Source organism: Anastrepha obliqua, chromosome 4 (genome assembly GCF_027943255.1).
Source record: "Anastrepha obliqua isolate idAnaObli1 chromosome 4, idAnaObli1_1.0, whole genome shotgun sequence".
Taxonomy (NCBI): Eukaryota; Metazoa; Arthropoda; class Insecta; order Diptera; family Tephritidae; genus Anastrepha; species Anastrepha obliqua.
In genome coordinates, this window is record NC_072895.1 from 84,318,579 (window position 1) to 84,333,303 (window position 14,725).

Below are 14,725 nucleotides of genomic sequence, written 5' to 3' on the forward strand. Positions count from 1 at the left end.
AAATTGACGTATGGCGAATGGTTTGCGTCTACGGTGTTAATTTCGCGACATTAGCAGTATTCACGGTTTGGTGGAACAATTACTGAAGTATTATTTTGAGGGAATTTAGCACTGCGACCTGAAAGATATATTGCCCCCAATGCAAAAGAATATAACAAGTAATTTATATAAAAAATTGTGTATCAAGTATAATAGAATATTGGGTACTCTTGCCATCTTACCTACCTATAATAGAATATTCGAAGTAAAATGGATTGTGCATAAATATGTAAACGCCATTTTAATAGCACATTGACCATTTAGAAATGCCACCAGGTTTATTCGAATTTTTTGCATAAAACGCCGAGTATGTCCAGCCTGGAATATAACAAATGTATGATAGGTTACAACAGCTGAAAAAATAGAAAAAATTATAAAAAATGTGTAATGTTATTAAAAAATTACAGAAAAATTAAGGAATGTCTTACAAAAAAAAAACAGTACAATTTTTGGGCCAAAAATCCCTTGAAGTTTGCACGTATGTACGGAATATGTATTATAAATACATATTTTTTTTTAACTTGTTGAGTTCCATTAACTTACCTTCTTGTAGTTCTTGTAGTTGTAACAGCGTGAACCATTCGTAACGCTGTAGCAAGACTGATAGAATACAAGATTTTGCCATGCCACGCCCATGATGTCAGCACAGAAAATAAATAGGCAAAAATAAGAGGAAGAATAAGCGAAAGTAAGTTGAAAGCCAAGAAAGATTGAATGCATCGAGGTGGACAGCAAGGAAAAAAACTGTTTTTTTGATAATTAATTTCTTCCAGCTCCCTCAATTATACTGCTTGAAGCACTACGTTTCATAGAACCCGACAGCATACATCTGCTTATGGCTGCACCCTCAAAGTTCCACCATCAAAGAGGAGAAATTTGGATAGGTATATTACTTCACCGAAGGTAATTTAATAAATCCCCCTCCAGCAATGATGAAAGTTTTTGACGAATTGCACTGGCGAATAACGCATATAAGTGAAATAATTAGTTTTAATTGTAAAGAAAACAATTAAATGCATGTATTTTAAAAGTTATAGTGATTTAATTAATTTATAAATAATATTTTACACGATTTGTTAATTTGTATTGAATATGCAAATGTCTTGTAGGTATGGACACTTTCACAGGGGCGGTACTCAATAAATTTTACACCAAAAAAGGTTTTACGTTATATAAATTTATTTTAAAACACTGAATTTTACGTATTGGGCATATTTTACTAATTCAAAGCACTTAATTCAGTAGTCTTTACAATTTTTGCAAAAATTTGTGTTACAAATTTCGTCATAGCAGTCAGTTTGTTCGTTTGTTTTTTGTTTCATTCACAAAATTTATGGTAACCTTAACTTTTTCGATAAAAAAAAAATTTCAACTTCGTGCTATTCAACTCGAAACCAAGGCGAATATAAGTAAAAACATACGTGTATTTTGTTTTTGCTTTTCGAACTCCATCACGTCATAATCAGCATATGCTCCTCCACATTTGCCTTTACGGTTCCACTCCAGGAACTCCAAAAAGGGTCCTTTACTCTGCGTAATTTTTTCAAGCCCAATATACACTTTTTTATGTCTTTTTGAATCAACAACTATACATTCTCAATGTACACAAATGGCAAAGTAAACACACGGATGTAAACAAAACAAATAATTGTGACATTATTCTTATCTACGGCGGAAAAACCAGACGTTAAAAATGCAAGGTGAACCTCATTAATTATTTACTTATTTAAAATATATTGTTTGTTTGATCTTTTTGCATACTTAATTGTTTATTAGTCAAATATTGAGTTATTAATCAATTCATTTTTAGGTCTTAAAATTTGTTATCGAAAATAATTCCAAATTTAGTATTACAAGTGTGGCAGCGCATATTTATTGTTTTCTCCTTCTCGCCACATTTCCATTTATCAACCTTCGATTCTCACTCAATGCTCTTCCACTCAAATTGATAATGTTTTGTATTCTCTTTTTCACGCTCACAAAGGGAGCGGTTATTTTTCGCAACGTGTTGTTGCTATTTGTATTGTGGACCCAAGCATCCACATGCTGGTTTTTCTACGGCTTAGCACACTGTTGTTGTTTTCGTTTTCTTTGTCTTTGCATATTTTGTTGTTTCTTTTCGGTTTTTACTTTGTATTTATTGGTGGGGTTGTTATTGTTGGAACAGTTGCTTCAATAGCGCAACGTTAAGCAGTCGAAATGGAAATATTCAAAATCGAGTTAAGTTCGAATGATGCGAGTGATCGGAGTGGTAGTTGGCACGGATTCTCGTCGTATTGATGCGTCCAGTGAATAGCGTGAATTTTAGAAGCGATAAGTGAATGCCACTAGAATTTGGAAATTTGTGAGTGTGCCACAATTTGTGAAATAAATAATAATTTCCGTGAAATATTTGCGAAATTTAAGAGGAGCCTGTCTATTTTTGCCGTTTTTTGAATTAAGGGCTGCCAGAAGAAGGAAACGGAACAACAGTGTTTGCCAGGAAGCAATCGTGTATGTTGTGTTTTTGTTTATAATTCTTTTGGAATTGCCACTTGTGCAGTGTTGCGTGCGAATTGCGTTCAGTGTTTTTTTGTATACTGTGTCGCGGTCAAATTGTTGTTGTATCGGCGTGATTACTTTTATTCTTTGCGTACCTTCGGTAATCGGCGTAACATTCCAAAGCTGTTTAAAAATTTGGAAAGAGCGTTTCACTTTGTTTTGTATTGCTTGTATGTATATAAAGTATATAAATGCTGACCGTTTGGCACAGAGGTCTTTAAAGGTGATTAAAATACGAAAAGAATTTGAAAGTGTTGCAAAAATCGAAACAATATATTAAATTCAACGTAGTAGCAACAACAGTTGAAATCCAATCACTCGAAGTGTATCAGCATCAAATCAATTGGAGATGAATAATCACAAAAGCAAAATATGAGAATAAATATAAAAACAATATATAACGAGCTCTATACGAATGCGAACGAGGAACGTAACAGGAAACCGGTTTGCTAACAACACTAACATCATTAACAACAGCAAAAACAAAAAAAAATCAAACACTTTGGTCTAAGCAAGCATCCAAAGCAATGGTCATCCCCAACTAGTGATTGAGGAAGTGAAAAGGCAAAGGGTACACCAACTCATCCACTTGAAATAAGTACCCACAAGCGTGCGTGTGCGTGTGTGTGTTATATGTGCATCTTCTAATATCCAATAGCAATTCGCCGACAGTAGTTATTGGAGTTACCAATAGCAACAAAAGTGTATGAAAAATAAATGAGTTTAAAAACAAACCTTTTTGCCATCTGCCCTCGCATACATACGTATGCAGGTATGTATATGTGTCAGCGATACGATAACGCGGCCGGCGGATCTGCTTTGCTTTATTAGTGTCTTTTGGCGATTAAAGCGCAGCTTGCTTCGGATATACATACATTCAGCACTCGACGCATCGAAAAGATCTTCTGGGTCTACGTTATATGTGCCACATGAGCCTCTCTGTTCGCTTTGTCTACCCGTCTAGCTCGTTTGTTATTGTCTTTTCGTAGTGGCTGAGTCGTTCACAATTCATAAACGTTCTCCCGCTGCTGCATCTTGTTTCCTCTTAATTACGTTTACGTGTGCGTATTTCGCGTGTGGAACAACCGGTCAGCTGAAGCAGCCAAGTTTCTGCCTCAGGGTCAGCAGCAGCAGCAGCGGCAATGTCGGTATAGAAATAGCGGCCAGCAAATATAGAATGGCAACACTTTCATGAGCAAGGCAGTGACCTCTCAAGTGAAAGAGATAAGCGATATTGGGAAAACCCACATACATACATAATTGTCGAATTGAATCAAATACCTAGGGCTACAGTTGAGGAAGACAACTGTGTAATAGGTAAGTCATTTCTTTTCCTTTATGTATTTTCTAGAAATGTTTCACTGATCTCATGCATATGCTGATGATCGTACAAACATGCGTTAATGGTGACGAGAGAACAATTGAGACCTGGTGTTAAGCTAAGCTGGCCACAAACAGGGTGCAATTCCCAGCGATTTCAAAATTTATCGTGTTTGGCGAAGTGCGGGCACAAATCCAAAGTACTTGAAAATTTTCATTTACTGGGGATTTTTTGCTAGTTTGTGGATTTTCCCATTTTCTACTGACCATCGTCGAGATAAGAGTAAGCGGAAGAATTCATAGTGTTTCAAAAACGAGCTATCATTAGGCAAATAAAAAGTTAATTATTTAAAACACGTTTTTTTGTATATAACTGCAAGAGCAATCGAGTCGTCAACAACACGTTGTAGACCAAATCCCGATTATGTGTAGATGGCTTCGCAGTCTGCAGTGGCCTGTGAGAATGCCCGTGAGCATTCTCAGTTTATCCTTGGGGAGGGTTATGAGTTTTTTAAATCTCTCTTTGTTGTACCCTGCCGGTAGGGATTTCGCCTGGCGTAGCCTCATCTTGGTTTCATTTGTACCAACACTGAGATTTTTATGTGGTTTGGGGATTTTGTTAAATTGCTCAAAGTGACTTTCTACCTAATCATTATTATCTTTCTCAATTATTATCTTTCTCTTTAATTTAACCAAAGGTACTCAGAGGTATCTATACATTATTCAATATAACACACAGTTCTAACATAATAGAAGTAAGAAAAAAATTGTTCAAAATAGTCATTATCGTTGTTCTTGAAACTAAAGCTAAAACATTAAATATAACTTAAAACATTTCTTTCGTAACTGACTTTATAAGCTTTTACTTAGTAAAGCTCGTACAATGTGCGCAATTTAAACAGTCGTAGTGGATTTATCCTGCTAAAGTGCCATTAGAAGTTCTCATTTTCTTCGATTACCATTAAGGGGTTAGGTGGGTTTGAAAATTTCAAAAAATCGATTTATTTTTTTTTGTCTTATTAAATAGTATAATATGTTTAAAATATTCTCCTAAAATTTCAAATTGATCCGAGTAAAATTCTACGAGATAGACCCTTCAGAAGTTCCGCCCATCAGGCCATGTCAGTGCAGCGTTTCGTTTTTAAACGCGTTTATCTCAAAACTCGATTTTTGAAATCGGTAGTCACGATTTCTCGAAAACTTATGAACCGATCTCTTTCAAATTTTGCACACTTCTTCAAAATAACATTATCTCGTGCTTGAACGAAGGAATTTTTTTTTTTCTATTCCAAGTAATTTTTCAAGGGCATGAAGGGTGCAAATTCTACTCAAAATAAGGGTTTTTTTGTTTTCAACGCCGCCAAAAATGTAATTTTTGTTTTTTTTTTCCTTCGTCCAAGCACGAGTTTGAAACATCTACTAACAGAAAATTTTTTGTTTTTGAATTTCAGATGAATCTGTCATGAGTTATCCTGACTACGCCGAGAGAACTTTTTTTTGAGGGGTCGTAGGAGACGACGTGTCCACGCCTTAATTTTCAAAATTTTTCAATGAAAATTTCACAAACTACTTATAAAATATGTATCTTTTATGTGTTAAATTGATGGAATGAAATATTCTGTTGATTAAATAAAAAAAAATTCATAAAAATGTACCTATTTTGAGCTTTTGAAACCCACCTAACCCCTTAAATACCAATATCAGTTGCCAATCAGTAGTCAGCAAGTTAGCTTTGGGGCATGAAAGCAATCGAGGCTGTGGCGGCTTGTCACACATCGCTTGTTTCCATTTTCCTGTCAGCAAGGGGTGTGGGTGGAAATCGCCAGTATATGAAAATTTATTTTTTAATTTTTAATTTTTATTTTACAAAGCTTACATAGGAATAAATTGAAGAAAACGCAGCGCTACCAGCAGAGGCTTCCGCCTGTAGATAAAAATTATTAGTGGATAATACAAAGTAAGGGGTGAACGATTAGGATGGTCTGTATCCAACACAGGGGTCTCGGCTGAGACTTACTAACTTTTATAGGCCGCAAATCAGAGTTTCAGAATACTAAATACAGATATAAATTTTTTAAAGGTAAACAAATGAAAGTAGATATCAGAACTTTTAAAGTTACAAATTTTTACTGTTAATTTTTTACACTTGACTTCAATACGTTTTTTCCTTGATTATTCTTCTTCATTGTATTGGTACTCGTATTTCTCTTTCCTGAGGCTTATAGTTGCTTCTGTTCAAATATTATATAATGCTGCTGGTGCTCCTGGCGCATTTTTCAGCTAAAAAGGTTAAAACAAACCAATAAATTAAGAACGCAAAATATATTTCTTCGTTCCTGATAGTGATTCTCGCTATTGCGCTCTTCAAAATAGGTTTCAGTTTCAACCCGCAAATACGGTGAACCGTAGCTGCAAAGGTCGCCAACAAAACGTAACTAAAGTAACAACTTGCTAAGTGGCTTACACAACTACTTACAGTGGCGCACGAAAAAATCAGCACAGTGCCATGCCTGAATTTAATGGTCCGCATGTGCTTATAGTTTTTAAAACATTTCATTCAAACTTTTGCATGTATTTTGGTGTATTTTTTTTGCTGGTGGCAATAAAACCTTAATTGAAAAATTGAAAAATATAAATAAATAAATAAAAATATAACTGTAATCACGACAAAACTTCTGCAGTGTATAGAAGCTTTCGGCTCTGTAAAGGCCAAAATTGGCTGTGAAAATGGTCTGTAATGGTTTTATCACAATTTTGTTTGGATAAATCGGACGAAAATCTTCAAGGCTATTAGCGGACGAAAACTTAAAAAACATTTTTCACTTGTTTTCGCAAGGATTGTTATAAGAAATATATATTTTTGAATTCGCTCGACATTCTTCTTTCATTTGATACCCATATCTCTACAACGAAAATTGGGTGCCATATGCAAAAAACTATGAACAACGAAAACGGGATGTATACTCGTACAGTTCCCAGTGGTACTTTTCAGAGGCGGCAGTAGGCAAAAGTTTGCAATATAAGCTTCACAAACTCTTCAAGGCTTTTTGCACTTAACTTTAAGAATGAAGATTTTGTACAGGTTGATGAAATGGATTCACTTTAGGAAGATAGGTTAGAATATTTCGCAGGCTTCATCATAAACGAACTGCATTTAAGTTAAGTCAAGTTATGTCAAATTAGGTTCAGTTAGGTTAAGTAAAATTAAGTTGACTTAAGTCAGGCTAAGTTAAGTAAAATTAAGTTAAATAAAATTAAGTTAAGTCAAGTTAAGTTAAATAAAGTAAAATTATGTTGACTCGAATCAGGCTAAAGGCTGAAGCTAAGTCAAGTTCAGTGAAGTTTATTTTGTGTTTACTTGAGTTGAGTCAGAATTCTGCGGCAAAGTATAATAAAATGAGTTTAAAAGACGAAATGTCAAATGAAGCTACATGGGTTTTGGTCGATCAATTGACCGGACTAGTTTAAAAAATAGAAATCTGAATTTTTATCAAAAATCGTACGTTTAGAAAAATCTTTTTATTTAGTTCGGAAATTATAAATCGTCTTCGAAGTTCAAGTGATGGAGGAAATCAAACAATTTTTTTAAAGGTAATTCTCGTATAAAGTGTAGGAGGAAGAAACTTTAATCCCAGCTAATACGTAAAAAACCCATTACTAACAAAAAAAAAATTTAAGTTATGACTTAAAAACTTATATAAATTTTTATTGGGTTTCATTATTGCAATGATCATTTTTGGGTTAAGGTAATGTAACAACAAAAAATTTGCCCGAATTTAATTAATAAATCTGCTGTACTTAACAAACATTGCAATAAGGAACATTTTTCAGAATTTTGATTTACTTGAATGCCCCGTTTGATTTTTCCACAAAATGCTAATTTTTGGCCACTTAAGTGACCTAACAATGATTAAAGAGAGAGGTTATGCGTGAATTTAATAATTCCAATGGCCAGGAGAAGTCAAGCATGAATTGACTAAGATTAATACATATAACAAATTCTACGCAAAGTGCTCAGAAAGCTATGAATTCGTGTGCATCAAAACATTTTGATGAAAGAATGAATAATTCAACAAGATTCTAGACCGTTACACAAAGCACGCGCCAAACAACTCTACATAGTTGATAGTCAACGTTCCACAATATCGAACGCACAGTGGCGTTCACGATCACGCGCCATACTTCTCGGACGATAGAGGGGATTTAGTAAATACGCTTGTAGAAGATGCAAAAGGAATTCGAAAGATTCAACTTTACTTTAATTCTGCTTTATGTTCAATTTCAAATTGAAGTGAGTCATTACCAAAAAGTGCGGAGTCATTAGGCCACTCTGACACGCTTTGGGAAACTACAACTGCTTAAAGGGTTAGTACCAAAGTTTTAATTTTTTTAATTTTTTTTTTTTCATATTAAAATTGTTTTTATTGATTTAAGTTTTTTAAATGTGAATACTGACATCAAAAACTATTACAACAAATTTAATTTATCTTTTGTTATGATAAATTCGGTCTGATGATGATTCGGTCACATGTTTTGGAGTGTCTGAAACAAATTAACTGTTATTATTTTTTTTATTTTTGACATGCAAAAATTAAAATTCTAAATGGTGAACTTGAAAATTTTCAAACTTTTTTTAACTGTAAATGGTTTAAAAAATATTAATTAATAATTATGATCGTAGTTTATGTAATGAACCGATACTTGGAGGAGTTGAATTAACACTAAAATATCGACTAAATACCGAGGGTTGTTGTAGATAGTAAATGTTATGTAGATTTAATGTGGAAGAAAGAGCAAAAAAAGCTTAATGCCTCCTACGCATGTAGGAAAATGCTCGGTAAGACTTGGTGCTTATCTCCTGGATTCACACATGGCACACATACATGGCGGTTATCAGGCCAAAAATGCTCTACGGTTCCCTAGTATGGTGGACGGCGTGCGATAAAATGACTTACGTCAAAAGATTGGAATGCGTGCAGAGGATTGCATCAATATGTGAAACCGGCACTATGAGCACAACTCGAATACTCCAACCGGCAATAGAAAGACCTCTCGACTGGCATCCAATCGAATTACTAGTAAGAAACTCAGCCTAAAGGTCTGCATTAAAGATTACTGAGGATGACTGGACAATTCTCACAAAAACTTTTTGGTCACAGTAACATACAGGACATAAACGGAAGGTCAGACTACGTTGTCCCACAAGTAAGCTTTAACAAGAGGCCTGGTTTTGTAACAGAATAGAATAGCAGGCAGAAGGGTTTAGAATCCGATAACCACGTTCACAATTTCTTTACAGATGGATCCATAATGACGGAAGGAGTAGGAGCGGCTGTCTTCTGCCCGCAGTTTGATCTCTAAAAATCATTGAGGCTTCCTAATCACTGTAGCATATTTCAAGTTGAGATCTATGCTGTAACAAAAACAGCAGAATTAGCGTTGGAATTTACTCGCGCCGACACTCGCACAAACATCTTCGTCGATAGGCAAGCTGTTACTAAAGCAATATTGGCTGTAATGACTAGCTCGGAGTGCATGCAACACTGTATATTCAAAATGGATGAGCTCTGTGATAATAAGCAGGTCACAATTTACTGGGTACCGGCACAAGGGAATAGAAGCAAATGAGAGAGTTGGGGAGCACACTAAGGCATGCACCCGCTTGCCTAAGATGAGTACTCTCAGTTTTGAAGACTGAACTAGACGAGGAACTAACTCTGGAAGCTCAGTCTATATGGGAAGCCTCCACCTCCCACAGGATTGCCAAAACTATGCTATGAACTTGCAATACAAAAACAACCAACTTTATTTTTTCACTCCCAAAGAAGGAATGTAAAATATTGGTTGGAGAATTAACGGGAAATTATCTCACTCCATATCACGCAGCTAAAAGGGATTAGTCCAGAACGACGCGTGTAACTTAAGCGAAGAAGAAAGGGGTACGTTAAAACACCTGCTTTGCCACTGTCCTGCTCTAAGCAGAACTCGTTACAACTGCCTGGGATCGGTACACTTTTTATCTCTGAAGGATATTGCTGATAAAAGTATAAACTGTTTATTAAAACTATGAACTATGGAACTATGTTTAAACACGACAACAACAACACTAATTCGGCTATGCACTCTTGTGGTCTATGTGAGAGCTATTCAGATCAGCCAGATATACCTAACCTAACCTATGTCATGAAGGCATACATCCAAGGTGGCACAAAATTAATCATCCGATTTTTTATTTTAAGGTAGTAGTCTGGTCAAATACTAATTTTTTATAGATATTTTTTAGGAATTTTTTAAGAAAATAAAATGCGATCCTTTTGATTTTATAGTATGTTATTATTGACATAAAAAACAAAAAGGTAAGCGTCTTAAAAAAAAGATAGGTGGCTTGTCAACAGGATTTTGGATCTTCAGGACATCTGAAACGAAAAAGTTAAACTGATTATTATTCTGTGTGCTTGTCATTTTGGCAGGTGCTACAATGGGAATTGTTTTTTGAAAAATAACAAAATAGCGGTCTTTTGAAAAGTCATTTTTCTAATTTTTTTTTAATAAGTTTTTTACTAAATAAAAAAAATAATGATTTTAAGTGATGGAAATCTTTATTTCGAGCTTTACGCGCTCCGCTGCTTCTCGGTTTATCTACTACAGCTGCCCAATTCCCAAGTACCAAATGTAACTGACGTACGACGCCATTTGCAAAAACTATAGATCCTCCGATAGGGTGATTAATTTTGCACCACCTTGTGTATATGTATGTGTAAAATAAGCCAAAATTTTATCCCGATCGCATCTATCGCTTTTTCCAGGTTGTTCAAGTTCTGAGTGCATGAGATGGTTGCTTACGTTATCTCACCTTTTCCGACCACTACTCGATCTTTTTATGCCACAATGACATTTTCCTTAACAATTCTACACATGCAGAAGAAATTTTCCTTTCTTAAAAGAGTAGTGCCACCATTTTGAAGCATATTTTGTTAATGCTATGTGAAAAAAGTCCCCTGTTTCCAACAGGGAGGGTTTAAAAATTGTTGGCAAAAACCACAAATGTCTCCTTAGAATTTCATCTTCTTTGCTATGGCTTTCGTAAGCATTCCCTTTCAAGCCATTACTGAAATGAATACTACGAAGTCTACGAAAGCGACAAGAAAGTGCATTTTTTGCATTTTTGCACATTTCATTTCTCATTGCGCACAATTTGTGCGTATGTAAATATGTAGCTTGCGGTTGGTTGCAATGTGAGTAGAAATACTACTCATTCTATTCACACACAACTGGAGTGGAGGTCAATATTTTCGATATATGCTTGTGCTCATACATACATACGTACACACATATTAACTACATGTATGTTTGCATATGCATTTATACGTCGCACAGGAGCGCAAGCAGGCATTCACTTATCTACAAACATATATTCATACATACAGTTTGTCAGGAAAAATTTTTGACATACTAAAATATTTAAGTCATTTGAATTTTTTAACTAACACCGTCGCTTCTTATTGAATGTGAAGAGCCTTTCATAATTATTTCATTAACTTACATAGTTTCAGTGACCTGTACGTAGGTGTAAAGTTTTTAAATCCACCAAAGCGAGCAAGAACAAAAATACGAGTACAAAAACAAAACAAATGCTTCTCTCAGCTGTCAAGAAAGTGCTTTTACATATTTATTTTCGGTATCGTTTGCTAAGATGGTTTGATATACCGTTATCCCACTGAGTAGTCACACATATGGCCTCTGGTGACGCTCTAGCATGCTTGTCTAGCAGGCTTATATGTGTGCGTGTCGGGTGACACTCGTACTTGCTTCGTGTCACACATACTTGTTGTCGGCTTTTGCATGATGAAAATCAAACATTTTAGATATTAGCGTCAAGCACCCGACACGCACACATATAAGCCTGCTGGACAAGCATGCTGGAGCGTCACCAGAGGCCAATACGTTAATCATCAATCATAGGCTGGAACCAAAATCTGCAAGTATAGGACCGCAGAAAATAATTGACCGCATCGAACGTATGTTGTTGAGAAAAGTGCCGCAAGCACGTAGATTTTGACAAGAGCGAGCTAGCGAGCTTAGAGCTGAATGTGGAGTCGAAGTCTCTCATCAAGCAGTCCGCCAAGTTTTGCAAAAGCACAATTATACGAGCTATACAATCGTACTTCACGAGTTGCTCGAAAGAAGCCATTTCTCTCTGTACAGCCTATTGAAAAGCGGTTACCTATGCAGCTCAACCAGATAGCTGCTGAAATGATGTGATATTCTGCGATGAGACTAAAATCATGCTGTACTACAACAAAGGATCCAATAGAGTGTGGAGGCAGCCCTTATGGCAAATTTTCAGTCATGTTATGGGGATGCATAGCCAGCAAGGGAATGGGACATTTGGTGTTTATAGAAGATAAGATGGAGGCACGACGATATTTGAATATTTTGTTATTTTAGGTGTTTGGCCGAGTTACTCCTCCTATTTGTGGCGGGCGTCTTGATGTTGTTTCACAAATAGAGGGACCTACAGTTTTAAGCCTACTCCGAGCGGCAAATGTTTTTATGAGGAGCTTTTTGATGGCAGAAATACACTCGGAGGTTTGCCATTGTCTGTCGAGAGCGACCGCTATTAGATGCAACTGTCTCAATCATTCTGCTTTTCCACGCACGGATATTCGAACCTACGCACTCCCAAAGGGTAGTCACGCACCAAGCTATTCGGCTATGGCGGCTGTCGTAAAGTACAACAAAACTTGGCTTCGTTGTTGACAACATACCTCAGTTTAAATTCTATTAGGACAACGATCCCAAACATGAAACTCATTCATATGGTCAACATGTAGCTTCTTTTTAATTCCAGTAAAGTATTGAATACACCAGCCCAAACCCAGATATTAATCCAATAGAAAATTTGTGGGCACATTTAAAGAAAAAGTTGCAAGAAACTCGTGACGAGCTTGAGAACGTTATTGTTTTCGAGGAATGCTACAAGATACCCCAGGACTATAATGTTTAAAAATTTATAAATTTTAAAAGAAGGGGGACCTTTAAGGGGTTATAACACAAGGGCTGAAAAGTCCGCGCCTAACACATAGGTGGTACTAGTTTTATTGCATTCACCTCTTTTTCAGTTCGTACTAAGCTTAAGAAGATATTTGTTAAAATTCATGATATTCTATTCATTAGTTTGTGAGTTATTGTACTAAGAGTGAGGCTACTTTTGCTTTTTTCAAGACAATGAATCAAAAAGAATTTCGTGTTTTAATTTTGCACTTTTTCTTGATGGAGGAAAATACCGTTCAAGCGAAGCAATTGCTTGAAAAGTGTTACGGGGACTCCGCTCCATCAGAGACAACAATAAAACGAAGGTTTGCTGACTTTAAACGTGGTGGTAGAGACACTAATGATGCTCAACGAAGTGAACGTCCAAATGAGGCGGTAACACTATTAAGCATAAAAAAAAATCCACAAAATTGTTTTGAGTGAGCATTTGACTATAACAAAGCTCTGGGAAAAGTGAGTGCCGCGTTTGCTCACTGTTGACCAAAAACAAGAACCTCACAAGTCAATCAAAACAATGGGAAAACGACATGAATTGAACTTCGAGCTGCTCCCACATCCACCAGATTCACCCGATTTGGCTCCCAGCGACTGACTGTTTGTAGACCTAAAAAAAAATACGCGCCGGTAAGAAATTTCGCTTGAATGAAGAGGCTGAAACTGAGGCCTATTTTGAAGCAAAAGCTAAATCTTTCCACAAAGTGGTATTGAAATATTAAAGCGGCACTGGAATGTTTGCGTTGTTCTTGATGGAAATTCTTCGTCTTCTTACTTCGCGCTATGACCGCTTCCGCGATTTTGGCCGAGCTTAACAAAGCGCGCCAGTTGTTTCTTTCTCGTGCTAACCGTTGCCAGTTGGACACACCCATTCAAACCAAGTCCCTCTCCATCTGATCTTTCCAACGCAGAGGAGGCCTTCCTCTTCCTCTGCTACCATCAGCTGGTACCGCATCGAATACTTTCAGAGACGGAGCGTTTGTATCCATTCGGACAACATGACCCAGCCAACGTAGCCGCTGAATCTTTATTCGCTACGCTATGTCTATGACGTCGTAAAGCTCGTACAGCTCATCTTAATGGTAATTACGTTGATGAATAACGCTAATTTTGAGCAAAAAAATGTGTTTTCTTTGTTAGGCCTGGCACTTTTCAGCCAATGTGTTGGATGTAAAAATACTATAGTCACAGCTGTGTTTGAAGTGTATATATATTGTTTTTGGTTATTATTTTTGTGCTATTTTTAAATGAAATAACTTTATTTTCTGCTATTCCCTTATAAATTATTTATATCAGTCAAATAAAACCAAATATTGAAAGAAAACCTTGAAAAAGTATGTCATATGTGTGAATTTCGCTAGATTAGCAGATGTCAAAATACTTTCTTGACAAACTGTACATATGTAGATACATATTATTCGCAATGCAAGTGCCACAAGCTGAAGTGGAATCGAAGGCCTATGCAAAAGGTACTTAAAAGTGCATGAAGGTTCATTTCCTGCTTTGCAGATATACTAAATTTTTTCTATGACCAATGCAAGATGCATTCTTTGACTCAACATTTTTCGTATTTTGTTTTTGGTTTTTTGTTTATTGCGTTTTCCTATTTTTTCATTTGCGTATTTTCCGTATCTAGTTTTTGCCTGACATCGCGCAGTTTTTCCACCTACTGCACTAAACACACTGATATACTTTTACTTATTTTTACTGGCTGGTGGTTAACTTCATAGGCATCTACCTACATAAGTACCTGCACATGTACGTATGTATGTGTGTA

The 14,725-nt window shown here is 36.0% G+C and overlaps 1 protein-coding gene across 1 annotated transcript in view; it reads left to right on the forward strand.

Annotated features, from left to right (window-relative positions):
* The first annotated feature begins 2,273 nt into the window (after positions 1–2,273).
* Positions 2,274–14,725, forward strand: part of LOC129243697 (probable serine/threonine-protein kinase DDB_G0282963) — a 282,479-nt gene continuing 270,027 nt past the window's right edge. The window contains exon 1 of the mRNA XM_054880905.1: positions 2,274–3,897. The gene's annotated coding sequence lies outside the window, so the exon portion shown is untranslated. The remainder of the gene's footprint in view (positions 3,898–14,725) is intronic.